We start from the raw sequence: 26,160 nt of genomic DNA, 5'->3' as shown, positions 1-26,160 counted from the left end.
AACTTCCTTTCCTTTGGCAAAATGGGTCAGAAGAGGGATTTGACGGACTCAGAAAAGTCAAAAATAGTGACACATATTGCAAAGGGATGGAGCACTCTTAAAATTGCCCAGCTTTTGAAGCGTGACCATCGAACAATCAAGCGCTTCATTCAAAATAGTCAACAGGGTCGCAAGAAGCGCGTTGAAAAAAAAAAGGTGCAAACTAACTGCCCGTGAACTGAGGAAAGTCAAGCGTGAAGCTGCCAAGATGCCACTCGCCACCAGTTTTGCCATATTTCAGAGCTGCAACATCACTGGAGTGTCAAAAAGCACAAGGTGTGCAATACTCAGGGACACGGCCAAGGTAACAAAGGCTGAAAAACGACCACCACTGAACAAGACACACAAGATGAAACGTCAAGACTGGGCCAAGAAGGGGGCGTCGTGGCTCAGGTGGTTAAGGCGCCATACCATGAATGCGGGCGACCCGGGTTCGATTCCGGCCCGAGGTCATTTCCCGATCCCTTCCCGTCTCTCTCTCCCGCTCATTTCCTGTCTCTACACTGTCCTATCCAATAAAGGTGCAAAAAGCCCAAAAAAATATCTTTAAAAAAAAAAAAAAAAAAAGACTGGGCCAAGAAGTATCACAAGACTGATTTTTCTAAGGTCTTATGGACAGATGAAATGAGAGTGAGTCTTGATGGGCCAGATGGATGGGCTCGTGGCTGGATCAACAAAGGGCAGAGAGCTCCAGTCCGACTCAGACGCCAGCAAGGTGGAGGTGGGGTACTGGTATGGGCTGGTATCATCAAAGATGAGCTTGTGGGACCTTTTCGGGTTGAGGTTGGCGTCAAGCTCAACTCCCAGTCCTATTGTCAGTTTGTGGAAGACACCTTCTTCAAGCAGTGGTACAGGAAGAAGTCAGCATCCTTCAAGAAAAACATGATTTTCATGCAGGACAATGCTCCATCACACGCATCCAAGTACTCCACAGCATGGCTGGCCAGAAAGGGTCTAAAGGAAGAAAGATTAATGACGTGGCCTCCTTGTTCACCTGATCTGAACCCCACAGAAAACCTGTGGTCCCTCATCAAATGTGAGATCTACAAGGAGGGGAAACAGTACACATCTCTGAACAGTGTCTGGGAGGCTGTGGTTGCTGCTGCACGCAATGTTGATTGCAAACAGATCAAAACACTGACCGAATCCATGGATGGCAGGCTTTTGAGTGTCCTTGTAAAGAAAGGCGGCTATATTAGTCACTGATTTGTTTTTTTTTTTTGTTTTTGAATGCCAGCAATGTATATTAGTGAATGTTGAGTTGTTATATTGGTTTCCCTGGTGAAAATAAATGAGTGAAATGGGTATATGTTTGTTTTTTGTTAAGTTGCCTAATAATTATGCACAGTTATAGTCACCTGCACACACAGATATCCTCCTAAGATAGCTAAAACTAAGAAAGCCCTACTCCAACTTCCAAAAATACTCAGCTTTGATATTTATGAGTCTTTTGGGTTCATCAAGAACATAGTTGTTTTTCAATAATAAAACTAATCCTCAAAAATACAACTTGCCTAATAATTCTGCACTCCCTGTATTTCCATGGTTCAAATACAGGTAACAAATCTCTGAAATTTTGGTGGCAGTGTAGCTGGCGCTGAAAGGTGTGCCAATTTCCTTGCTGCATTTAATATTTTTGTATATTATTTTTATACAATATTTTTGTTTGAAGATATTTTTATATTCTTATTCTTTCTATATTTCTTATATAATTGGGTAAAAAGGTGAATTGTAATTTTGAGCTGTAATAATGACGTGCACAGGTAGTCATGTGACTAACGCAATGAGTAGCTGGGAAATCATGCGTTCAGTCTTTTGGACCTGCGATGCTCAGGGAGCAAGATGTGTGTAACAGTTTGTCCGTAAAGCCTTAGCAGCTCCTGATTTTCCGGTCAGAAGGCGCACACGGTATGAAAATTGTACTTCTTGTGCATTCTTTGTTTATTTTATGTGTTTAAGTTTCCTTAAGATTTTATGTTAAAGTTTCATGAAGGCCACATGGACACTCACGGACTGTAAAGGATATTGGCCTAAGATATTCATTGGCTGGGAAGATGTAACAATGTTAAGAATGTAATATTTATTTCATTTCAGTTTTTCACGGTGTTTGGTGTTTGGAGACATTAAAGATTCTTGAAGATAATAAAAACATCACTCTCATCAAGCATCAGTCGATGCGTGGCTTAATTCTGACCAGAAGAAAAGCGTTAGGGGCAGCTAAAGTATTCATAAAAGAAGATATAAATTGTTCATCATCGAAATTGGGAGCATAGATGCTGGCCAGAACCACTGGAGTATTATAAAGCTTTCCTGTTACTATTATATATCTCCCATGGGGGTCTGGTATAACCTGGGTTGAAATAAGAGGTATATTTTTCTTTGAGTATAGCCGCTCCCCTAAATTTAGAGTTATAACTAGAATGATAAACCTGCCCAACCCATTTACAATGCAAATGTTTCTGATCAAGGTTTTTAAGGTGCGTTTCCTGTAAAAATGAGATCAGCTCCTAAACTACCAAGATGAGTCAAAATGTTTCCCTGCTTCACTGCTCCATTAAGCCCTTTACAATTCCAGGAAATGTACTGAACCAGATTTAGATGTTTTTCGCTACTAGCCATTATCAGGTTTTAAAAAGGATAAATTGTAAATAGTGTTCACCGCTTGACACCTGCTCAAAAAAATAATAAAAATGCGTACCAAAGTTAAGACTATCCCGGTCAAACTGAACCCACACTACCTCCTTTCATTCTCCTAACATAGAACATGGAAAAGAAAAAAGAAAAGAAAAAAAACATTAAACAAAACATCTGCCGTCCAACGCACCTTCAGAGAGGAAATTGGACGCTTGACTTACCCCTAAGCTCCTTTGGTGAATCAAATCTTTAAACCAACCTATTCTCATATAAATGTGTCACTTATTCTAATTATCAGTCTAAACATGTTTATATTCCACAAGATCCATGTGTACAGAAAGGGGGGAGAAGAAAAAAAAAGAAAAAAGGCAAGTAGTGTCTTGAACAGTATTAATTTCGATTTTAGTTATCTTACCTGCATTGTGCCCTCATTCAGCAAAAAGTAATTAATTAATTAATTAATTAATTAATTAATTAATTAAGATAGTGGTGACACCACACTGACTTATCATCATCATCATTAATAGTATCAATAGTAATAATAATAATAATAATAATAATAATAATAATTAAAGTCGCTAGCAGCTTTGACGGGTTCTGCAACCCAGGACATTCCGCCACCCAACAAAACAGTCACATGTTATATATTCATCAAATGTTCAAAGGTGATGTGCATGTTGCAAATGCCATGACTGCTTGATGGATGAGAGATAGATAGACAAAGACTGTGTGTGTGTGTGTGTGTGTGTGTGTGTGTGTGTGTGTGTGTGTGTGTTTCTGTGGTGTGGAAAATGTACATTAATATATGTACAAAACTATGCATGTGTCTCCTGCTTATCTCTATCTCACGCTGTAATCTTAAGTCATCTTAGCTTTCCTGTGTCTGCAGTGTGTGTGTGTGCGCGTGTGTGTGTACATGCAGAGTTTTCATATGTCTGCAACAAAATGCACAATGATGGCAGGTCACTAATATATAGATTTAGGCACTGCCTAAAAGCAGAGCTCCCATCTGTTTCTGGGTTGTAGAATTTTCTTATATCCTAGCCAGTCTCTTTTGTTTTATTTCTTTACTGGCCAGCACTGGCCACTAGGCGGTGTGTATGACTGGTAATTACTAACACTGTGGTGTGGAAAATGTACATTAATATATGTACAAAACTATGCATGTGTCTCCTCCTTATCTCTATCTCACGCTGTAATCTTAAGTCATCTTAGCTAGGTGGTGTGTATGACTGGTAATTACTAACACTGACCACTAGGCGGTGTGTATGACTGGTGGTATACGTACACCAGGGGTGTCCAAACTGATCCATAAAGGGCCGTGTGGCTGCAGGTTTTCATTCCAGCCATGCAGCAGCACACCTGACTTGGCTCATTCAATCAACTGAACTGTCTTCACACAGTCAAATACTTGCAGCCACACCCACCCTTGATTAAAGGGTGGGTGTGTCAGTTGATTGAATAAGCCAAATCAGGTGTGCTGCTGCATGGCTGGAATGAAAACCTGCAGCCACACGGCCCTTTATGGATCAGTTTGGACACCCCTGACGTACACGGACAAACCACAAAAAATCGACTTGATGGGTTTACCATTTTTTCTTAGGTATGGTGCTCTGCTGGAGCGCGGCTATTATTGTGTGTGTGTGTGTGTGTGTGTGTGTGTGTGTGTGTGTGTGTGTGTCAGAGAGAAAGTGTGTGTGTGTGAAAGAGAGAGAGTGTGCTCATAGATGTTGCATGTGCATGTGAGTGCATACTTGTGAGAGAGTGTATGTATGCATAAATATGCATATGACTGTGTGTGTGTGTGTGTGTGTGTGTGTGTGTGTGTGTGTGTGTGTGTGTATGAGTGTGCACAGAATTGTATATGTTATATCATCAGACTCATGATATCCAATATTTTGTAAAGTTTCAGATCAATCCATCAATGAATTGAACATTTTCCCCATTTCCTGCTTGGCCAGATGGTGGCGGTGTGCTAGGCATCTGAATTACATGTGAATATCATCACAATCATAATACACAATATTTTGTATAGCGTCAGATCAATCAGTTAAGGCATTGCCAAGTTCTGGCACATTTCCTTCTTGGCCAGATGGTGGCGCTGTACTAGGCATCTGAATTACACATGTGAATATCATCACAATCATAATACACAATATTTTGTAGTGTGTCAATCAATCAGTTAAGGCATTGCCAATGTCTGGCACATTTCCTGCTTGGCCAGGTGGTGGCGCTATAACAGGCAGGCCCATTGGGCATCAGGTTATCATAATAATCATAATATCTATTGAAGTAAGAAGTGTCCGACCATACAGTCAATGCACCGTGGCTTTCTAACATGTTTCCTGTTTATGTGGCAAGATATTAAAATCATAAGGCCATTTCAACATATTACAAGATATCAAAAATCCCTTTGCAATTTAATATCAGCGACATCTTGGCATCACGTATAACAAATTTCACATGAATCTCATGAACCGTCTAGGAGGAGCATGTTAAAATTCATCATGTGTCAAAACACACATATTCAAAACCCTATTATTTCCTTGGCCAGTTGGTGGCGCTATACCAGACAGGCCCATAACGGCTAAAGAGTATCAGAATCAGAATCATATTACAAGGTATCAAGTTCAACATTCAACAATATCTTGGCATAAAATATGTTATAGTATTTCAACGTATTACAACATATCAAAAATCCCTTAGCAATTCAACTTCAGCAATATCTTGGCATCATGTCTGCCAAGTTTGACATGAATTTGATGAACTGTCTAGGAGGAGTACATTTAAAAATGACCGTGTGCAATTTCACTCCAAATGGCCTTATGACATCATCATTCCAAAGTTCTACCCATTCATTTCAATGGGAAATGGAAAAGGGGCACTATGAAGTCCCTGGGCCATGCCCGGGGCCAAAAGTCTGTGGCTGAGTAGTGGTGACAATGACTGATGTGCCTACCAAATTTCATGAGTTTTCATGCATGGGAAATGCCTCAAATAAGGCTAAACACGGCATAATAATAAGAGAAATCCTTCGAAAAACAATAGGGTCTTCACACCGTTCGGTGCTCGGGCCCTAATAATAATAATAATAATAATAATAATAATAATAACAACAACAACAAAAACAATGGCACCAAAAACCTGTTGCACCAGTAGAAACAGTTTGTTATATAGGCTGATAAACATGTATGCAACTTTAATCTTAAAAAAGAAATCTTATTTTCCCTAAATTATACTTATTGGCAGTCCATAATAGCCCTTCAAAAGGATAACCGTCCATATTAAACTCTTGAGGAATATCCTCCCCCCACCAAAAAGCAAAAAAAAAAAAAAAACCCATCCATCCCTCCCATTAGTGCTCCGAATTGTAATGTTTTCAATCGTCAGCAGTAATTGCATTATCTGTAGTAAAGAGCATGGGGGGCACCCAGCCATAACATCAAAGGGTTGAGAGAAAACTAAGGAGATTCACGTCTTTAAGTGCCAACATAGTTCGGTCACAGTTTTTATACAGTGTTGTTGGCTCAGGCAGCAATTTTCGTGTTAAAAAATGTTTCTGCTTCACTTGGGCTATCAAATGAGTGCCTAGAGCCATTCACTTTGATCGCCAGCCTGGTAGGGTAAAACAGACTGTAGCTTACCCCTGCATCCTGTAGCTTTGCCTTCACTTGGTTAAATGCCGCTTGCAGCTTCCCAACTTCAGGACTTACATCTGGAAAGATGTGCACGGGAGTGTTCCTGTAGAACAGGCAGCCTTTATTTCTGGATAGCTTCAGGATATATTCTTTCTCCGCATAGTAATGAAAGCGAACGACCATCGCCCGTGGTCGCTCTCCTTTTTTTGGTTTCGGAGCAAGAGTCCTGTGTGCTCGATCAATGGTCACCAGGGAGTCAAAGTTTTCTGCACCAAGCACGTCTGTGAAGAAATTCTGCAACAAACCGGACCGGGTCTCCTGCTTCAGCTCCCTCCTGAATTCCAATCAGTCTAAGGTTCAGTCTGTGACTCCTGTTCTCTAAATCCATGCATTTTTCGGATATCTTTTTGTTTTCTTTTGCCATGGTTTCACACTTGTGTTCTAATAAGGTCACCTGGTCCACTGTATCACTCAGGGATTTGCCCATTCTTGCATGTTCGTTCTCCAAATCTGTCTGTGCTTTATGCAATGTCACCATTTCCTGTACCATTTCAGAACGGAGCTCGCAAATGTCTGCTTTTGCCTCTTCTCTGAGCGATAAGATATTGTTCTTAATCTCCTGATGGAGGCAGTTTATTTGTGATTTAATATCGCTAGTCAGGGCTTCTCTGTAAAATTGTAATTCGGCTCGAAGCATATCCAGAGAGATAGGCGTAGCATTACCTGCTTCTTGTTTGGCGTCCGCCATTTTCAAGTCGACTTGTTGTGGAGAATTTCACTCTTTCGTGGGGATAATCAAAGTTTTAAATATCACTTAAACAGGCGTAAAGTTGCTCCAGGCACTCAAATAAAGACGGTTATTTTAAATAAAATGGCTTGGTTGATTTAAGTTGGGTTATTGAATCGAAATAAAATGGAGCTGCCTTCTCTCTCTGTCTACTCCATCAAGGCGGAAGCAGAAGTCCTTTTTGGTCCCCTTTTCCATTGTAGTCAAATCTGATGAGCACTACTAACATCAACTCTCATCAGAGAGCAGTAGAACTGGGATATTATCATTTTATAGCTACCAGACAAAGTTTACACAAATCTGTTATTATTTACATTTCATTTGACCCTTTGGAGAGCTACTTTTAAGCAGTTGGTGACCCAGCTACCTGTTGGAGACCCTTGACCTAGGCCTAATCAGTTTAGTTTTTGGGGTAGGCCTGATTAACTTGGCCTACCAAGGGAAATATAACCCTAGTCCTGACCACAACCACACACAAAAAAATAATCATGAATCAATCATTTCTTCTCTAGAGGGTCCACCCAAATAAAATGGCATGCATAGACAAGGAGCGCGAATGGGCCAAGAGGAGATGTCTACCTCTGGATGATGAAGACCATGCTTTACAAACCAGTGTGTCACAGTTTTTCAGGGGGGGCACACACATCATATCTCAGGAACATTTCGATAAACTCATTCTTAACTTCATAGTTCAAGGAATGCACCCACTCCACACTGTGGACAGACCTGAATATCGACAATTATTTAGTGAAATTCTGCCCTCAAGGCACTTGATGTCAAGGCGGACATTGGGGCGGCTGCTTGACAAGGAATACTCTTCCATGAAGAGTGCTTTGGCTGATGTATTGTCCAGTGGTGTTTTTGTTAATGATGACGAAATTATTTCGTTAATGCACCTTTTTTCATGACTAAAACGAGACCGCGACGAGCTAAACATAACTCTTTGATCACGAAAATATGACGAGACATATCTGTTGTTTTCGTTGACAAGACGAGATGAAAATGTTAATGGGTTGGCTAATGCATGGCGTTTCCTCCAACAGTGCGTGTAATCTGTCTGCCAAATGCTGAAAATATCAGTAATGCACCTGCATCCTGTCCTTGTTTGGTCACGCCCACCACCAGGCACGTCCGGGCACAGTGCACACCGGGGCAACTGCACACAGTTCATGGACCATGGCGGCGGCAACGTCAGCACAAGGGCTTGGTGGGCGGAAAAGACGTGATGATTTATGGAAATACTTTACACATAATCCAGCAGAAAATAAAACGGAATGCCTTGTAGTGGGAGACAGAGGTACACGCTGTGGCTATAAACTACGTGGCAAGAATACGACCAACCTGCTATTTCTGCGACGGTAAGTTAATGTTACAAGAAGTCCTGTTAACAGATCATGTATACGTTTGCTAGCTTTGGTTAATGTCACTCAACAATCGGTCTGTGATGAATTTCCTATAATGTTTTCCAAAACACCGTGACCTGGCGAAAATGAATGGAACCGCTAGCTTCATGCTAAAGTTGGCTTGGTTAAGCTAACTTAAATTCAGTTAACATGTCATGAGTAAAACTTGTCCTGCAGGGATTTTTGGTGGGACAGCAACTGAATGCTTTATCATATATTGACCCATATTTGAGTTACTGTGAAACATACGGGAGGAAATGTAGCTTTTCAGACCTGTTGCTGTGCCTTAATATGTCTAAATGAGCAGCAGCACACCTGGCTACTCTAACGTTAGCAGCATGCTCAGCCATCATATTTACATTAACGGACAGCGTGGTCATCTTCTAGTTGTGTGTTCATCATGACATGTTTGTGCTCTATCAGCGCATTGCGACATGTTAAACGGAGGCAGAAACACGAATCTATGAACAATGGAGTATACACACTAGACAGTGTTTATGTAGAGAGCATGCACACTAGACAGCGTTTACGTAGAGAGCATGCACACTAGACAGCGTTTACGTAGAGAGCATGCACACTAGACAGCGTTTACGTAGAGAGCATGCACATGACAGCGTTTACGTAGAGAGCATGCACACTAGACAGCGTTTATGTAGAGACCATGCACACTAGACAGCGTTTACGTAGAGGGCATGCACACTAGACAGCATTGATGTTGAGAGCATACACACTAGACCGTGTTTACGTAGAGAGCATGCACACTAGACAGCGTTGATGTAGAGAGCATGCACACGAGACAGCGTTTACGTAAAGAGCATGCACACTAGACAGCGTTTATGTAGAGAGCATGCACACTAGACAGCGTTGATGTAGAGAGCATACACACTAGACCATGTTTATGTAGAGAGCATGCACACTAGACAGCGTTTACGTAGAGAGCATGCACATGACAGTGTTTATGTAGAGAGCATGTACACTAGACAGTGTTTATGTAGAGAGCATGCACACTAGACAGCGTTTACGTAGAGAGCATGCACACTAGACAGCGTTTACGTAGAGAGCATGCACACTAGACAGCGTTTACGTCGAGAGCATACACACTAGACCGTGTTTACGTAGAGAGCATGCACATGACAGTGTTTATGTAGAGAGCATGTACACTAGACAGCGTTTATGTAGAGAGCATGCACACTAGACAGTGTTTATGTAGAGAGCATGCACACTAGACAGCGTTTACGTAGAGAGCATGCACACTAGACAGCGTTTACGTCGAGAGCATGCACACTAGACAGCGTTTACGTCGAGAGCATACACACTAGACCGTGTTTACGTAGAGAGCATGCACATGACAGTGTTTATGTAGAGAGCATGTACACTAGACAGCGTTTATGTAGAGAGCATGCACACTAGACAGTGTTTATGTAGAGAGCATGCACACTAGACAGCGTTTATGTAGAGAGCATGCACACTAGACAGCGTTTACGTCGAGAGCATGCACACTAGACAGCGTTTACGTCGAGAGCATACACACTAGACCGTGTTTACGTAGAGAGCATGCACACTAGACAGCGTTGATGTAGAGAGCATACACACTAGACCGTGTTTATGTAGAGAGCATGCACACTAGACAGCGTTTATGTAGAGAGCATGCACACTAGACAGCGTTGATGTAGAGAGCATACACACTAGACCGTGTTTATGTAGAGAGCATGCACACTAGACAGCGTTTATGTAGAGAGCATGCACACTAGACAGCATTTATGTACAGAGCATGCACACGAGACAGCGTTTATGTAGAGAGCATGCACACGAGACAGCGTTTATGTAAAGAGTATGTTATGCACAACCTGTCAACCTCGATTACAATTTCCTATCTCTCTATTGGCCTAATTTAATGTTTTAAAGTAATTATTTTTTCGACTAAAAGACTAAAACTAGACTAAAACCCTTTTAGTTTTCGGCGACTAAAACTAGACCAAAACTATCAAGGATGGAATTGACTAAAATGTGACTAAAACTAATAAGCATTTCATCCAAAAGACTAAAACTAAATCAAAAATGGCTACCAAAAACAACACTGGTATTGTCCAAACAGAGTCACATATGTACCACCACAGATGCCTGGTCATCAAATAATAGGAGCTTCCTTGGTGTCAGTATCCACTGGATAGATGAAGACTCCTTGAACATCCGCTCCTGGGCAATAGCTTGTCGTAGAAGTGTAGGGAGGCACATTTTTGATGTTTTAGCTGAGATGCTTGAAGATGTTCACAGAGAATTCAATATAAAAGGCAAGGTGACTCTGACAACTACAGATAATGGTTCTAACTTCATAAAGGCATTTAGTATGTTCGCGGAAGTTCAGAGAAGTATCCAGGACTACAGAGAGGAAGAGGAAGATGAGGAGGAGGAAGATCATCCCGTCTTCATCAATCTCACAGACATCCTAGATGAAACACAGGAAGATTACAGCCTCCCTCCTCATCAGCAGTGTGCCTGCCACACCCTCAATCTTGTTGCCACCCAAGATATTGAGCACGCGTTGACCCAGTCAGAGCCATTTAAGAGAGTATCGAGATCAACACTTGCCAAATGTCAGGTTCTTTGGAACAAGCAACACAGGAGCACTCAAGCCTCTGATACTATTCAAGAAAAGCTAGGCTGTCAGCTGATAGTGCCCATTTTAACCAGATGGAACTCCACTTACCATGCCATGGAGCGCTTGAATACTTGTATCCTAACAAAAGAACAATAATTCTATGAAGTCTGTGAGAAGCTGCAGGTGGCACGGTTCAAGTCAACAGAATTTACGTTCATACAGGAGTATGTGAAGGTAAATATGATGTGTGCAAATAGTACAGTTTATCAAATCAAATCAAGTTTATTTGTACAGCGCTTTTAACAATAAACATTGTCGCAAAGCAGCTTTACAGAATTTGAGCGACTTAAAACATGAGCTAATTTTATCCCTAATCTATCCCCAATGAGCAAGCCTGTGGCGACGGTGGCAAGGAAAAACTCCCTCAGACGACATGAGGAAGAAACCTCGAGAGGAACCAGACTCAAAAGGGAACCCATCCTCATTTGGGCAACAACAGACAGCCTGACTATAATATTAACAGTTTTAACAGGTATAACCCTCAACTGTCCTCATGGGGCCGTCCTTCACAGGAGTGGAGCGATAAAACTCCGACCAGACACAGGGCACCAGGATGGATCAAGCAGGTCCGAGGGGCAGAAGAGGCCAGCATCTCAATCCCAGGATCAACATGTAACTCAGAGGGACAGATGGGGGGGGGAGAGAGAGAGAGAGAGAGAGAGAGAGAGAAAGAAAACACGTTGTTAGGTATGCCCTAAAAATGACAAGTATTAAATCAGTGTGGTAGGCTCGCAGAGACGAGAGTCTTTACATCAGGCATGACGCACAATGGCATGTTAATATGGTAAAAAATATATCATGACCTGCTCTGGCTGGATGCTTGATTGGGTGATGGGAGCACACTCCTCAGCAATGATGAGATGCAGATGGGACCCTTAGGCCTGGCCAAGAAAATTCAGTTACATTTCACCGGGTCTGGGACATGCGACAGAATGTCTGACGGCCGATTCCCTGCAGGCTACGATAGCCAGTCGAGGTCCCCACCGTCTCCACCAAAAGATTTCCTGTTGACTCCATGTAACTCAGAGGGACAGATTTGGGGGGGGGGGGGGGGAGAAAGAAAACACAGGTGGTTAGGTATGCCCAATGTCACCTGAATAAGTAGGAACAGTATACATATTGCACCGAGTACAAGCAGGGACTCCGGCAACTAACTATGACAGCATAACTAAAAGGAGAGAGCCAGATGGTAACACAGGCATGAGGGAGCCCCGGGACATAAAGCAGCCAGCCACTGCACCGTCAACAAACTCGAGTGAGCAAGCGAGTGGGGACTGACAGCATCCATACATCCCAGTTTACCAAAACACTCTATGTCTGAGGACCCTCCAGATCTACTCCTTTACCTCATAAACACCATTAACAAAAGGCTTGACTAAACAGATATGTTTTCAGCCTAGACTTAAATGCTGAGACTGTGTCTGATTCCCGAACATTACTTGGAAGGCTGTTCCATAACAGTGGGGCTTTGTAAGAAAAGGCTCTGCCCCCTGATGTAGCCTTCACTATACGAGGTACCAGCAGATAGCCTGCACCTTTTGATCTAAGTAGGCGTGGCGGGTCATAGAGGAGCAGAAGTTCACTCAGGTACTGTGGTGCGAGACCATTTAGTGCTTTAAAGGTCAATAGTAGTATTTTATAATCAATACGAAATTTTATTGGGAGCCAATGCAGTGTGGATAAGACAGGCGTGATGTGGTCATATTTTCTAGTTCTAGTAAGAACTCTTGCTGCAGCATTTTGAACTAACTGGAGCTTGTTTATGCACTTATTGGAACATCCAGACAGTAAGGCATTACAATAATCCAACCTGGAGGTAATGAAAGCATGGACTAGTTTTTCTGCATCATGCAATGACATTAAATTTCTTATCTTTGCAATATTTCTGAGATGAAAGAAAGCTATCCGGGTGATGTTATCAATGTGAGTTTCGAATGAAAGACTGGGGTCAATAATCACTCCGAGGTCTTTTACTGCTGCACGTGAAGAAACAGAAAGGCCATCCAGAGTTACTGTGTAATCAGAAAACTTACTTCTAGCTGTATGTGGTCCTAGCACAAGTACTTCAGTCTTGTCAGAGTTAAGCAGAAGGAAATTTATAAGCATCCAGTGTCTAATGTCCTTAACACATTCCTCAATTTTATTAAGCTGGTGTCTCTCATCAGGTTTTGCAGAGACATACAACTGTGTGTCATCAGCATAACAGTGGAAACTAATACAATTTTTACGAATAATATCGCCCAGAGGTAACATATATAGAGAAAAAAGCAGTGGACCCAAGACAGAACCTTGTGGAACACCAAACTTTACCTCGGTACGTCTAGAAATATCACCATTTATATCAACATACTGATAACGATCAGTTAGATAAGACCTGAGCCAGGAGAGGGCCATTCCCTTAACTCCCACAACATTTTCTAGTCTATCCAGAAGAATGGAATGATCAATGGTATCAAATGCTGCACTAAGGTCAAGCAACACAAGTAGCGAGACAAAGCCCTGATCAGACGCCAACAGTAGGTCGTTTACTACTTTAACCAGTGCTGTCTCTGTGCTATGATGAGGTCTAAATCCTGACTGATACATTTCATGGATGTTATTCCTATGTAAATATGAGCATAACTGCTGTGCCACAGCTTTTTCAAGGATCTTGGAGATAAAGGGGAGGTTTGATATTGGCCGATAATTGGACAGCTGACAGGGATCAAGGTCAGGTTTTTTAATCAGGGGTTTGATAACTGCTAGTTTAAAGGATTTGGGTACATAGCCAATCATAAGAGAAGAATTTATTATTTTTAGAAGCGGTTCAATTACTCCAGGCATTATCTGTTTGAATAGATGTGTCGGTAAGGGATCTAGTACGCAAGTTGAGGCTTTTGATGTAGAGATTAATGAGAGTAATTCAGTTTCTTTTAGGGGAGTAAAACATTCTAACTGATGATCTGATACAGTTATATTGTTAACTACAAGGTCACTTTCATTGTCTAACCTTAAATTAGTAGTTTGAATTTTTTGTCGGATATTCTCAATTTTGTCATTAAAAAAATTCATGAAGTCGTTGCTACTACATACTGCAGGTGTGCATGTGTTGATAGTGGACTTATTCCTGGTTAATTTTGCTACAGTATTAAATAGGAATCTAGGATTATTTTTGTTATCTTCTATTAGGGAGGAGAGATATGTTGATCTCGCAGCACTAAGAGCTTTTTTATACTTCAGGAAGCTCTCCTTCCACGCCAATTTGAACACTACCAATTTTGTTTGACGCCATTTACGTTCCAATTTTCGAGTGGTCTGTTTTAATGTGCGAGTGTCATCATTATACCAGGGTGCTAATTTTTTGTCTCTGACCATTTTCCTTTTTAGAGGAGCTACATTATCTAAAGTATGGCGGAATGTTGACTCTAAGCATTCAGTTGCCTGATCGAGTTCTGCAGGGGCTGACAGTGACCCAATCAAAGTTGACAGCTCTGGGAGATCATTTATAAAGCTCTGTGCAGTAGTTGACGTGAAAGTACGTTTAATACAGTAGCGTGGTGAGGTGCATATATTATTACTCAGACATATTTTGAATGAGATGAGACAATGATCTGAGATAACTTCAGACTGTGGAAGTATGACTATATTGTCTACGTTTAATCTGAATGTTAGTATTAGATCAAGGGTGTGACCACCATTATGGGTCGGTCCTATGACATTCTGCTTAATCCCGACTGAATCTAAGATGGACACAAACGCTGTTTTTAAAGGGTCTTCTGGGTTATCGAAGTGAATATTAAAATCTCCGACAACTAAAGCTTTGTCTAAGGAAATAACCAAATCTGAGATAAAATCTGCAAATTCAGAAAGAAACTCAGAATATGGCCCCGGGGGCCTGTAAATAATAAGCAATGGAATTAACTGGGTAGACTTATTTTTCGAGGCTACATACATTATATGAGTATGAAGAACTTCAAATGTATTAGATTTATAACCAGGTTTGTGTGTTACACCTAGATAATCGTTATAAATAACCGCGACGCCTCCTCCTCTGCCAGTTAGACGAGGCTGGTGTATATAACTGTATCCAGGAGGACTCGCTTCATTTAATGCTATATATTCATTTGGCTTAATCCATGTTTCTGTTAAACACAGTACATTAAACTCCTGATCAGTAATGAGTTCATTAACCATTAGCGCTTTAGATGTAAGAGATCTAATATTTAATAGCCCCACCTTTAGATCAAAGGTGCTGGCAGCAGCTGTACAGTCAGTCTGATCTAATTTTATATTGATTAGGTTACTGGAACAAACTCTCTGAAAATTTCTACCTTTTTGTTGAGCTCGGGGAACAGACACAGTCTCGATGTAGTAGGCCCTGAGTGACGACTCTGTGCAGCTAGCAGACAGTCGGTTTAGCCTGTTCGTCTGCTCCCTGGCCTTGGCTCTGGATTGTCAGAAATTAACTAGGCCTGTTCTGAGACTATGACCTATGCTGCAGGAAATGAGAGCAGCACCTTCCCGAGTGGGATGGATACCGTCCCGCCCTAACAGGCCAGCAGTGCCCTCAAAATTAGCCCAATTATCTATAAAGCCCACACTGTTTTCAGAGCACCACCTGGACAGCCAGCAGTTCAGCGACCATAACCTGCTGTAAGCTACATCGCCACGCCGCATTGGGATGGGGCCAGAGCATACTACAGCATCGGACATCGCCTTCGCTAATTTAAACACCTCTACAAAGTTACTCTTAGTAACCTCAGACTGACGAAGGCGTATATCATTAGCTCCTGCATGGATAACTATCTTTGAGAACCTGTGCTTGCCTAGGACCCTAAGATTACCTGCTATGTCCGGCGCCCTGGCTCCCGGTATACACCTGACTAAAGCTGCTGGTGCCCCTAAAGGCTGAGCTAATTTCACGTGCCGTATGATAGAGTCCCCTATAACCAGAGCTCTTTCAGGTTTCTCAGTGGGTGCATCACTAAGGAGAGCAAACCTGTTCGACACGTGACGCGGAGAGGAGTGGTGCTCCCGTGGGCGAGCCTCAGCGGTAGCTTTGGCTCTACGCTTATGCCGCCGAGCCGTCACCCATTCGCCCCACTGTAAGGGCTCTAATGCCGGAGTTGGGGGATTGCTAACTCCACCTAGGGCGTCCAGACTTTCCCTAACAGAAACTACACTGTTCTCACGCTCACTAACCTGCTCTAAAGCCTGGACACGCGCTTCTAGCACTGAAATCTTCTCCGTCAGAGAGCTAACTAATCTGCACTTATCACAAGTAAAGCTAATAGAGCTATCACTAGTGACGGAGGAAGAATGACTAAACATCCTGCACTCAGCACACTGAACAGGCTGAAGGTGTGCCATGATGAAAAGATTCACGTACCTTAAATGAAGATCTGTTGATATTAAAGCAGATCAGATGGCCTCCGCTTGTGGACTTTACACAGGAGGAGAAAAAAGAAAGCTTCCGGTCTCGGCGTTCTTCCGAAAAAAGAAAGAGAAAAAAACGGAAAAAAACCGGAAAAAGGAAAGCGAAAGTGAAAAGTACAAAAATGAAAGCGACAGTATAATAAAAATGAAGACGATACTGGAAATTTATTTATAGAAAAAAAGTTAAAAAAGGATTAGTAATTAACGCCGGCACTCGCGGGAAAAAAGGTTTATGTCAAACTTATAATAATAATAATAATAATAATAATAATAATAATAATAGCCTGAATTTCATATGGGATAAAGTATGTAGTAATAATAATAATAATAATAACTCAATTGTATGAGTTAAACAATATGTGATGTGACATTAATATTTTTATTTGTCTGTACTCCAAGGTTATGATGCCTTTGGCCAAGGCTGTTGACGTGTTACAGTCTGACCGAATGGGTTTCTCGGGAGTGTTGGTGCCAACCATCTCAATTCTACTTGAGAAGATGGAACAGATGAAGCAGGAGAGCTGACTTCATCATTGTAACCCCCTGGTAGATGCCATCATCAGTGGGATTAAGAAAAGGTTTGACTACATTTTTCAAGATGCCAGGTTGCTCACAGCCACTGCAGCTCACCCAATATTCAGACTGACCTACATCCCCAGTGACAAGAAGGCTCAAGTTGTGTCAGACCTAAAAGCAGAAGTACACCTGCTTCAAACCCAGTCTTCAGGTCACATGCAAACAGATGAGGACAACGCAACTGATGATGGTGATGAGGTAACAGGGTACTTCCCATCCCTGAGATCAGCCACAGAGCTGAATGAAGTGGACTCCTACTTGCAGTCATCTGAAACCAAACTTGCATTCCAAAACCTGCCACTGATGAAAAAGGTCTTTCTTAAATACAACACAGGGGTCCCAGCAACTGCAGCATGTGAAAGACTGTTTAGCGTAGGAAAAGATATTTCAGACCAAAGAGAAACCGCCTTTCTGATGCCACTTTTGAAAAGCTTCTCTTGTGCCGTGTAAACAAACACCTCTTATTAGAACAATAAGGGCCCAGCCATGTGACATAACCCCCCTCCCCCTCTCCTCCCATACCCCAGCACTAAAACATGTATTTGAGGACTTTGATTCTCATTTCAGCTTGGATCAGTTCATTTGCTATTGTCCCAGTGATCACTCTCTGAGCCATGCTTTATAATCATGGTGTTAGATATTATGGTTTCCTTAAACACAGTTTAACACGGTTCTTAAACACGAAGTTCATTTGTAACTTGAATAGACTTAGTTGGGGTCTGAAGAAGTTTTCTCGTTAAGGGAGGCCCTGAGGAGATAAGATGCCTGTTAATATGGTTTTGATTTCCCTAGAAATTTTAAATTGGTCAGTTTAAACCTATAGCCATGTCTTGCCCATAGAACACTACACAGTAGCTTTAATTTGGTACTAAATAGTTTGTTTCCTAGAGTACTGGTTTACTTAATAGTAGGCCAATAACTTTTTTGTTTTCTTCCCAGCAGTAAGCACTGTAGCTTTTATTTATGTCTCAATGTTTCACATAATGCAATGTCTACACTGTGTTAGATCATGGGCTTTTCTTCAATAAATGTTTTCACCAGTGTATCTATCTGACTTTCATTTTGCACTGATCTGGCATTAGGTTGGTACAACGTGGAGTAACTTCTGATGTAGTTAAGCTATTTTTGCGTAACTTGGCTTGCTATGTTTCTATGGGTGGTAGCTTTTGTGTAGTGAAGCTTAATTTATTGTTGAGTAACTGATAGCTTAGCTCACTACATTTTACAAGTAGCTTGCCCAACACTGACTTGCATGTTGTGTAAATCAAATGGCGCTAATCCCCCCCAAAATCCATTTCATTCCAGCTCATAATGGGACAAAACAGGACAAACACCAAGGGGGATAACACTTTTTTGCAAGACACTATATATTTGACGGTTGTTTGCATTACTTTATTGTCAATAATCGTGTGTATTTTACAGTTGCCTGTAGCGCTTTATTGGACATGTACTGAATATATTACGGTTGTTTACATTACTTTATTGTAAATAATGTGTATTTCACAGCTACCTGTAGCGCTTTATTTGACATGTACGGAATATATTTTACAGTTATTTACATTATTTTAAATAGTCTATATTTTACAGTTGTTCACTAACATTTTTACAGTACTGGCTGGCAACTGTGCTGCTGAAAATTAATACATTGTGTATGCACATATATTCATACGGAATAAGGAATGAATGTTCTTTATGTTTATTTTAACTTGTTTTTCATTTGATGAATAAAAACATCGAGCTTGTTAAAAGCTGTGGCCTAAATGAGAAGCGAGCGCGCTGCCTTTAAGTTTACTTCATTCAGTCCAACTGAACTTATCACTGATTTATAAAAACAGAAATATTACTGCACACAGACTAATCATCGGCCTTACCTGATTATCGGGGTGACAGATATCGCACGTGTGTTCCCGAAAACACCAGCCGAGCTGAACAAGAGGGTTCTCTCTTCCCTCTGAGTGCCGAACTGAAGACGGGGAATTCAGCCGGTTTACTCAGCGAGGAAACTTGTGGCCGGGTAACGAACAGCTGAAACACATAGGGCACTACAGAGGGTACAGAAGCGGTTCTTGTGTTGTCTGTGTAGTGCACTTATGTGGTAAGTTAGGATGCAGTTGGCAATCGAGCCACCTCTTCTTGGGAAATCCGTGAGTATCAGTTTCGCTTTCGAGTTCCTGCGTCACCACCTCTGATATGACACAGCTCTGAGCTCCAGCTGGGGGCGCTACACGGAAGAGCTGCTTTTTAATAAAACAAACAACTCATAAATAGCCTATGAGTAACCACACAAGCAATGCCTGGGGATTAAGAATGCTCTGATGCCCTCCAATCAGCTTTGTCCCTCCCCTCAACGCCAATCTTCTCTGTCTGTACTTTACTATTATCCCACCTGTTGTGTCTTAGACATATTCAGTTCACTGCAGTGTCGTTCTTTTCAAGTTTTTGTCCAGTAACAGTGACTCTTTGGCTTTTAATGGTTCTGGTGGGCTTCTTCTTGCTTGGCAGAGGTGATCGACGATACAGGTTGGTAGCACTGGTGGCTCGTTAATAGGGGCGATTTGGGCGACGCACTCCCAAACAGGGAGGGAGATTTTTTTTTATTATCTACTCCTACTACCACGGCAACAGTAATGTCATTGTCCAATCAGGCTAAGGTCGCGCCTGGTGTAGCCACGCCCTTTTGGTGCGATTTCTGTCAGGTTCAGATTTGCCCCAAAATCTCCCATTGACAGTAATGGTACGTACGTTTTTTTTCGAAAATCATGCTCCCAATGCATTTTCTATTAGGTTTTATGTGCTCGCACAAGCGGCGTGCTTACGTCATACGCCTGTTGCTCCGCGCAAGTGTTGCCAGATTGGGCAGTTTTAAGTGCATTTTGGCGGGTTTTGAACATAATTTTGGGCTGGAAAACGCAACTTGCGCGGGAAATGTGTGAACATTCTATGAAGAAGATTGCGAGTGTTGAGTGCAATACGATAGCGTCTCTGAAAGAAGTTCCCTTTAGTCGTCGTGCCAATGAGGAGAAAACGGCAATCAAACAGCTAGGACCTCCTAGACCGAATTTAAACATCAAGCAAGTGTCTACGAAGGGGGAGAAGACCTACTCAAGAGGTTTTAATAAGAACTGGTACCACCGGAAAACTTGGCTAGCTGGCTGTGATGTAGTCAATGCTCTTTTTTTGCTACCCTTGTGTTCTCTTCCACCCTGGAAGTAGCACAGCAGACGGTACAGTGATATTGAATTTACTAGGCAAAAGGTGTGTGTGTGTGTGTGTGTGTGTGTGTTACCAATGGCAGTTGTTTTACCAGTGGCAGTTTAACATTGCCATGTTTTTGTTTTACCAATGGCAGTTTAACATTGCCATGCTTGGAATATTTCAGTAGACTCAAGTTCTCTCTGACTTGGTGTAAATTAAGCATATTTTCAGTTTTTATATACTGTACAGTATGTGTTCATTGGAGCCAGCAGCACCTTACCTTTTTTTCCAACTTGTTAAGCCAAGTTGCACTGACTACAAAACCTTGTGTAACCTTGTGTGTACATAGCTAAATAACTAAAGCCTTTTGTGTTCATTGACATGCTTGTAATCAGGCGCGTAACCATAGCAGGTTCAGCCGCACCTGGGCCCGTGACCGTCGGGGGCCCGTTGCGGATTTTTTTTTTTTACAAATCCATCAAATAAACACTACATAAAATGATAATAGGTCTTTGTTGTCATTCTCATCTCATTCTCATTATCTCTAGCCGCTTTATCCTTCTACAGGGTCGCAGGCAAGCTGGAGCCTATCCCAGCTGACTACGGGCGAAAGGCGGGGTACACCCTGGACAAGTCGCCAGGTCATCACAGGGCTGACACATAGACACAGACAACCATTCACACTCACATCTACGGTCAATTTAGAGTCACCAGTTAACCTAACCTGCATGTCTTTGGACTGTGGGGGAAACCCGGAGCACCCGGAGGAAACCCACGCGGACACGGGGAGAACATGCAAACTCCACACAGAAAGGCCCTCGCCGGCCCCGGGGCTCGAACCCAGGACCTTCTTGCTGTGAGGCGACAGCGCTAACCACTACACCACCGTGCCGCCCAGTATCTTTGATGTCTGCATATTTCCATTATCGTTGCGAGCGAAACAATGCCCTTCAAACACAAAAGCGGCTCCAAGAAGCGGCAGGAGCGTAGGGAAGAACAGGAAAGGGTGGCAAACTAACATCTACTTCCCTGTATGGAAAAAGACCAGATATAATTTTCATCACACTGACACAGTAATAGTTGTTCTGTGTATAGTTTTTTTTTTTTTTTTATCGCTGTATATTCTGGCGAGACATTTTTAGACACTCCATGGTGTCTAACTGGAGGTGGAGCTTTCATAGGCTGTGTCTGAAATCACTCACTCATTCACTACTCCATACTCACTATCTAGGGAACTTTCGGACACTACTCCGCCGCGCTGTTATTTACGTCATTACTGTCGCACAATTAAAACGTGACAGATCAGTCGGCTGGTGGGTTTTCAAAATAATAAATCCATATTATACTGAGCGTATTTCCTCATCTCATCTCATTATCTCTAGCCGCTTTATCCTGTTCTACAGGGTTGCAGGCAAGCTGGAGCCTATCCCAGCTGACTACAGGTGAAAGGCGGGGTACACCCTGGACAAGTCGCCAGGTCATCACAGGGCTGACACATAGGCACAGACAACCATTCACACTCACATTCACAACTACGGTCAATTTAGAGCCACCAGTTAAAGGCGTCGTGCGGTAATTTGAGCAATCAGGCTATATCATGTGTCAAAATGTCGGGTTTGGTGGGTTATTCAAGCCCCTCGGTTTCCCGCGATCTCAGTGTCACGATGCGCCCGCTACAAGCATTTAAAGTTGACGCGCACAGCCAAATTTAGGCAGCCAGCCGTTAACTAGGTCAACTTGTGTGTGACGTCATACCAGTAACCTCCCTTGGGTGATGCTGGCCTGTCCCCATGTTTTCTCTATAGCGTGCGTTTACCAGAGTTGTTTACATTGCGGATTTTGTGGATTTATTCAGTTTGTGGATAGTTTTGAACACTCAAAACACTATGAAATGATGTATTAATATTCTGTGATACAAAATGCCTAATCGGTGTATTGTGTTTGGTTGTAACAACGAACACTGAACACTATTTGTGACTGTTGTTATCAATAGATCTGATTTCAAGGTCATGGCTAGGTATTGATAGAAAAAAAATATTTTGTTAAAAACACATTGTGGCAGCGGGGGCGTGGTCAAGCGCCGGTCTGTGACAGGAGGGCAGAGCCAGGGAAGGTGAGTGGCAGAAATCACTACACCTGACAGTAATTAACCTGTGTTTTGTGTGTTTTCCCAGTAACCGCGCCCTATTTAAGGAGGCAGAGCTCATCCCGGGACAAGAACAGTGTGTGTGTGTTTCGCTATCAGATTAAAACTGGCGGTTATACTGAAAAGTCTGGCAATAAAAAGCCTATTTGCATCTGAAGCGTTGTCCTGCCGTCCTCTGTGCTCCACCCACACTTCAGAGAGCTCTACAGTGGTACCAAAACCCGGGACAAGGTGGAGCACCAACCTCGCAGCCCCATGGAATCCTCCCCGTTCGCGGACCTGGTCCACGCCCTCGCCACGGCTCAGCAAAGCCAGCACCAGGCGCTCGTCACGCTCCGAAAAGAGCAAGAGCGGGGCTTCGAAGCCCTGGTGCTGGCCCAGCAGGAAGATCGCGAGGCGTTCCGGCATCTCCTCGCGTCGGCGGGGTCCACCAGCGCCCCGGCCGCGGGCCCGTCTCCCCTCACCGTGACCAAGATGGGCCCGCAGGACGACCCCGAGGCGTTTCTCACATTATTCGAGCAGGTCGCCGAAGCCTCGGGGTGGCCGATGGAGCAGCGCGCGGCGCGCCTCCTCCCCCTCCTGACAGGAGAGGCGCAGCTGGCCGCGCTATAACTCCCCGCCAACGCAGCGAAGGTCCACGTAGGCCAGCCGGCGGGGAGTTATAGCGCGGCCAGCTGCGCCTCTCCTGTCAGGAGGGGCCAGGAGATGCCGGAACGCCTCGCGATCTTCCTGCTGGGCCAGCACCAGGGCTTCGAAGCGCCGCTCTTGCTCTTTTCGGAGCGTGACGAGCGCCTGGTGCTGGCTTTGCTGAGCCGTGGCGAGGGCATGGACCAGGTCTGCGAACGGGGAGGATTCCATGGGGCTGCGAGGTTGGTGCTCCACCTTGTCCCAGGTTTTGGCACCACTGTAGAGCTCTCTGAAGTGTGGGTGGAGCACAGAGGACGGCAGGACAACGCTTCAGATGCAAATAGGCTTTTTATTGCCAGACTTTTCAGTATAACCGCCAGTTTTAATCTGATAGCGAAACACACACTGTTCTTGTCCCGGGATGAGCTCTGCCTCCTTAAATAGGGCGCGGTTACTGGGAAAACACACAAAACACAGGTTAATTACTGTCAGGTGTAGTGATTTCTGCCACTCACCTTCCCTGGCTCCGCCCTCCTGTCACAGACCGGCGCTTGACCACGCCCCCGCTGCCACACACATGTTTTAAGTGTTTCTATGTATCAATCATTAATTGTACAAAATGATTTTCATACATTTATGTATTTGTCATATCTTTCTTTGTCACATGAAGTGTTGTCTTGATAACATATGTGGCACATAATTTTAGCAAATGGATGACAGAAGATTAATTGAAAGATTTATGCCACAGAGCTGCCTTTAACTAATAATTATCACTTATTACTGACGATTGTACGTTTACTAAACAATACAATACAAAGCTCAATACTCCCAGCCTATAACATACTGAATATCAAGTTAAAATCAACCGCAATAAAAGGAAAATGATGAAAACTGGAATATCAAGGGGTCTACTGTATCAGAAGGCCCACTGCATTTCGCGAGATCGCAAGCTGTCAAGTTGCTAGAATTCAATCTTTCTAGCTATACTTTCACCCCTACAGCTATCAGTATTACACATAAATCATAGATTAAATCACACAGCATTCTAATTCAAGTGAAAATGGTCTTTAAAAATACACACAAGTAGTGATTTAGTCAGAGAAACCAACCAAAACAAGTCTTCAAGTCGCCGGTCTTCATTCTCGTCTTCGTTTCTGTCGTCGTCAGAACTGTCCTCATTTTCTTCTGAAGATGAGCGCTCAGGTTCAAATCTGTAAGGCTGGATACCACCAGGACATTCAGCTGTCAAAATCTCTACTTGTGGGCCATTTTCTTCTTCTGTATCGGTAAAATCAAAGCTAATTTCCTCAGCATCGCTCCTATTTTCTGGTGTGTCCGTCATTGCAACTGCACCGAGTGGTTACTGGTATGACGTCACGCAGCTGTTCCATTGACCGAGAGGGGGCGCTGCGAACGCGGAAAATTTCAAGTGATGGGCATGATCAAATAAGGACCGATTACAACCGCGGGAAGCTTTTGAAAAATCGACGGTCAATTTATTCCGAATCTCGAAAGCATTCTGGTGCAGAATAATGCGACTTTTATCGCCACTGCGTGACGCCTTTAACCTAACCTGCATGTCTTAAATCCTCCCTTAAGTGTCACTATGCCCACTAGGGGGCCCGCATTCCACACGTCGCACCGGGGCCCGCGGCGAGCTTCTTACGCCACTGCTTGTAATACTTTAAATTTCCTTTTAAGGCATGGCTTTCTGGAGGAATTCTTGGGGGAAAAAAACTGCAGAATTTATTTAGAATTATTTGTTGTTAAAATGGTGCAATTCCGTATAAAAAAACACAATTAAGCTGCACATGTTTGTTTGATGGTTATGCTTTTCTTCATCTTTTTCAAAACTTAAATAAACACTTGTTTTGGATTTATATCCTGACACTTTAATTGCATTCTTTAGAATGAAGAAATTAGAATATGTTTATAATTAAGAATTTGTGTCTACTTATTATAGAATACTGGAAAAATATGAGAAAATAAATGAATAATGTAATATTAATTGATTGTGATGCCAAATGTTTTGCTTTGAAGGCTTCACAATGAATCTTCCTTAGTTTTAGCCTGGCAAGCCAGACTAAATGTGAATATTTGCCACTCGTAGGCAAAAATATTTTTGGCCACTAGGCGGGTGGGTCTAGTTTACTAGGCTACCTTAGTTTGCCACCTTTAATATGTTCAGTGGGCGGCACGGTAGTGTAGTGGTTAGCGCTGTCGCCTCACAGCAAGAAGGTTCTGGGTTCGAGCCCCGGGGCCGGCGAGGGCCTTTCTGTGTGGAGTTTGCATGTTCTCCCCGTGTCCACGTGGGTTTCCTTCGGGTGCTCCGGTTTTCCCCACAGTCCAAAGACATGCAGGTTAGGTTGACTGGTGGCTCTAAATTGACCGTAGGTGTGAATGTGAGTGTGAATGGTTGTCTGTGTCTATGTGTCAGCCCTGTGATGACCTGGCGACTTGTCCAGGGTGTACCCCGCCTTTCGCCCGTAGTCAGCTGGGATAGGCTCCAGCTTGCCTGCGACCCTGTAGAAGGATAAAGCGGCTAGAGATAATGATATGAGAATATGTTCAGTGTTGCCACCTAGTGGAGAGAAGAGATATTGTCTATATTGATATCTGAATTTACCAGGCAAAAACAAGTTCGGCCAATTGATTTGCTACCTAGGTCAATTTACTTCAGTCCTGTGGACATTTATGGTCCGTGTAGACATAACGGGGGAAAATTGCCCCCCCCTGAAAAAAAATTCAGGAGCCGCCACTGGTTGGTAGTCTGATTGGTTAGTTTAATGCACCTGATGTAGTTTCTTGATCAGAAGAGCAGCTTTTGTAATCACACAACTTCCCAAGTTAATTTATGCTTAATCTTGAGGCTCGATTTTCAGGGGTGGAATGTAACAAACTATGTGCACCCTTGTTACAGTATTTGAGTACATGAATCACAAAAGTGCAGAGTAAAAAAATGCATCCAATCCCAGAAGACAAGACAGTATGTGCATTGATTTAAAATGATTAAATTTCCTGGATTTGGTATAGGTTTTACA

General features: G+C 42.8%; 1 protein-coding gene across 2 annotated transcripts in view; it reads right to left on the bottom strand.

The window, feature by feature from the left end:
* The window catches only part of irf3 (interferon regulatory factor 3), a 168,440-nt gene extending 149,172 nt beyond the window's left edge, over positions 1-19,268 (bottom strand). Inside the window, exon 1 of one of the 2 annotated variants that reach the window (XM_060939400.1) lies at positions 19,023-19,268. The gene's annotated coding sequence lies outside the window, so the exon portion shown is untranslated. The remainder of the gene's footprint in view (positions 1-19,022) is intronic. The other variant, XM_060939399.1, reaches the window with a different exon arrangement.
* Positions 19,269-26,160: the final 6,892 nt, after the last annotated feature.

Source organism: Neoarius graeffei, chromosome 14 (genome assembly GCF_027579695.1).
Source record: "Neoarius graeffei isolate fNeoGra1 chromosome 14, fNeoGra1.pri, whole genome shotgun sequence".
Classification (NCBI taxonomy): domain Eukaryota; kingdom Metazoa; phylum Chordata; class Actinopteri; order Siluriformes; family Ariidae; genus Neoarius; species Neoarius graeffei.
Note: the sequence above shows the minus strand (reverse complement) of the source record. Positions and strands in the feature narration are given on the sequence as shown.